This window comes from Petaurus breviceps, unplaced genomic scaffold (assembly GCF_028583685.1).
Source record: "Petaurus breviceps papuanus isolate PSGF00001 unplaced genomic scaffold, PetGlider_PUasm1.0 446, whole genome shotgun sequence".
NCBI lineage: Eukaryota > Metazoa > Chordata > Mammalia > Diprotodontia > Petauridae > Petaurus > Petaurus breviceps.
In genome coordinates, this window is record NW_027186338.1 from 529,692 (window position 1) to 533,243 (window position 3,552).

Here is a 3,552-nt window from a genome sequence, read left to right on the forward strand (position 1 = left end):
GGTGTTGGTGTTGACACTAGGTGTTCTCTGAGCTCAGAGAAGTACCCTTTTGGTCATAAATCCTGCTTTGAATCAAACTTGTGTCATTACTGATATTAGCCCTCATTATCAGGGCTACAGTTCACTGGGTAGCCATTGATATAAGTACTGAGATGTCCCCAACCTACCTCAGGTCCCCCCCTAGTGGCTGGGCCCCAACACATGTGTCTCATTCGTCTTTTGCTTGCAGGCGATTTCCCTCACTTTGAAATTAAGCTCCTGTTTGATTCCTGATTCTCCTGCCTTTACTCTGCCCTGTTCCACATCCAGCTATCCACAGGTCAGAGGCCTGTTAGGTACAGTTGACACTTTTACTTTAGCAATTATTTTTCCTTCTCCCTCAATGAACAACACACACACACACACACACACACCACCTATGTATCATAAGCACAGTGTTCAACAAAATAAATTTTTTGGCGGGGGAGTTCCCAAGTTTATTGGAAAAAAGGCAAAAGTAAATATTAAACAGCTCCTCTTGGTGTTTTGAAGTTCATCCCAACTATGGGCTGGGTAACTTGCAGGTTGGACAAACTGCCAAAGTCCAGGAGTTTCAACATTTCTTTGGTATCAGGATCCACTTCAATGATTTCCTGATCCAAAGCAGAGACCTCAGGGACATAGTTATCCCTCCTTTCTCTTTCTTCTTCCTGCAGCTTGATGGAGATACCTCTCATAGGGCCTCTCAATCTTGTTGTGGAGCTTCTTGCTGGGGATGATGGTGATCTCCTCCCACACGAGCTTGTTGGTGTGGAAGTCATTGCCCAGGCAGGTGTAGTACTTCTTGATGATGACTCACGCTGCCTTCTTCATGGTCTTGGTCCAAACGAGACCCATGTTGGCTCTGGAGGGTGAAGGGACTCAACAAAATAAATTTCCACATTGGTCACACCCAAAAAATCGAAGTCTCACTCTGTATTTTAAATCCATCACCTCTGCAGAAAGACATGAGTGCCATAGTTATCTTCAGTTCTCTTGAATCATGGTTTGCCTAAAATGATAATTTTAAAAGGAGTCGTCCGTCTCTATGAGCGTAGGTAACTTCCACACAGGTGCAGACCAAAACAGACACATAGGCAACTCTTTCTCCTTTCCAACACATTCTCTATATAATTAACAAACTGATATTCCTAAATCATAGGTCAGACCTATCAACCATTACTAGGTTCTTTCTTAGAAAGACTAACTGAAATTAGACTGAATAGGAGTGTTTATTTCTCCCAAAGCTTGTGGAACATACATATAGAGATAACACATGGGAGCTCATAGTAAGACAGTGAGCCCAAGGATGGACAGATAAAGCAGACCTTAGGTCTTCTGAACAATTACCTCTCACCCCTCCCTCCCTTTCTGGCTCAGGATGCCTATGTCAGCGAAAATCAGGGTCTCCATATGGTTAACCACGATATGAGAAAGGATCTTTTTAAGTGAACAGGGTATAAGTACAATAAGATAGTAGTGTTAAAGAATCAATTGAAATTATATATCCCATGTAGGAAAGTTGGGACACTAATTCATTGTTGGTGTAACTGTGAGCTGATCCAACCATTCTGGAGAGCAATTTGGAACTATGCCCAAAAGGGTATAAAAATGTACACCCCCTTTGACCTGCTATACCACTTCTAGGACTATTTCCCAAAGAGATCATAAAAATAGGAAAAGGACCCACATGTACAAAAATGTTTATAGCAGCTCTTTTTGGGGGGATGTCCATCAATTGGGGAATGGCTAAACAAGTTGTGGTATATGAATGTAATGGAATACTATTGCGCTATAAGAAATGATAAACAAGCAGACTTCAGAGAAACCTGGAAAGACTTATAAGAACTGATGCCAAGTGAGGGGAGCAGAACCAGAAGAATATTGTACACAGTAACAGCCACCGTGTGGGAGGACTGATTTTAATAGACTTAGCCCTTCTCAGCAATGCAAGGACCTAAAACAATTCCTGATATAACCTACATTTCATCAAGGGTTTGGGGATTTATGATGGGTGACAATGTGAGAACTGGAGGGAGAAATTGATAGACACATTGACAAAACCAAAGGTGGCAGTCCCTTTTAGTAAATTGACTGTTATAAGAACAAGCCCAGCATACCCAGGATGGCTTCTAGCACAGGTTCTTTGATATGCTTTTATAAGGAAAGCAACTTGTAATGCCAAGCAAAGGCAACTTCCCAAGGTTCAAAATACCAGCACAGGTGCTCTCCATTTTATTCAGTGACAAATTAAGAACAGAGAAGATCAAAACATGACATCATTCAAAATACAGCATTTACCAAGTGTAATTTAATAATCTCCAAGTACTACCCCACCCCTGGACATTACATTCATTTAATCAATCACAAAGTCCCTCTTCTAAATATTACTCCACCCCTAGGCTGTACATTCATTTAGTCCATCACAAAGCCCCTCTTCTCAAATGGAGATTAGTTTCCAATCATAAGTAAAGTACATTCATTTGTTCAATCACAGAGCACAAAAAAGTCAAAAGTTCCCCACCCTTGGATTACAACTGAATACGCCATCTACCCCAGAGTTACAACAAGCTTAAGCACAGTATTTAATACCCAAAGAGAGGTCTTTTGTTCATCTTGACCCCAGGCAAGTTCTCAGCAATCTTTGTTCCTGGGGAGACAAAGCTTAGCAAGGCCACAAGATACATTGCCAGTGTCTTCATTAATTCATCCTCTGTCTGCAGAACAGTCTCAGGAGCTCTGAACCAACAGCAAGGTTCCAAGGCCTCTGCAACAACAGGACTGTCTTTCACCAGTGGACAGATCTGGCAAAACAACATCAAAACAGACAAAGTACCAGCATAACAGCCATGTCTCCTCAGTCCTTGGCAGCTCTGGGTGGCAGCTCTCAAAAGTCCTGGGCAATTCAAACTGGCCCTCAGCAATCCTCTCAGTCTCTCTCTGCCTCCAAAATGCTACTTCCAAAAAGTTCTTCTGCCTCTCTCTTTGTTTCTGTCTCTCTAAATTTACTGTCACTAGCTCCTCCCAGTTCATGTCTCTCTTTTCTTGTCAACAAGTCCATCCCACAAGTGGGATTCACAAGCTCTGGGTTTTAACACAATCAATCCAAAAACCAAGCCAATACAGGGGGATCTTTAAATTCCATTACTATTACACAACTCAAAAAGGGTTAATCTTACTTTAATCAAACATATATCATTTACCTATTTCACAGGGAAAAATCAGCACTCTGAATTTCAGAGGATGTAAACAGAAGTTACAAGCAGATAAAAAATACAGAGAGAAAATAGCACAATTCAATACACAGGGCTTCTAGCTATCTTATCATTACATACTTACATAGTTACCAGAGAGAGAAGCGCCAACATCTGGGTTTTCAAGGCCAGGGGGCTCAATGGCTGCCCAGAGTCTCATCTGGCCAAATCGTATGATTCTTCCCAGAGTGAGCCCCAAAGCAAAATCTCGGCTCAGAGGTATATATAACCTTCTCCAGGGTCAGAGAACATCACAACCCTCATGACCCACTTGACTACA

General features: G+C 41.8%; 1 pseudogene; it reads right to left on the bottom strand.

Moving 5' to 3' along the window:
* Positions 1-462: 462 nt before the first annotated feature.
* LOC138171498 (small ribosomal subunit protein eS17-like) lies at positions 463-1,528 on the bottom strand (annotated as a pseudogene).
* Positions 1,529-3,552: the final 2,024 nt, after the last annotated feature.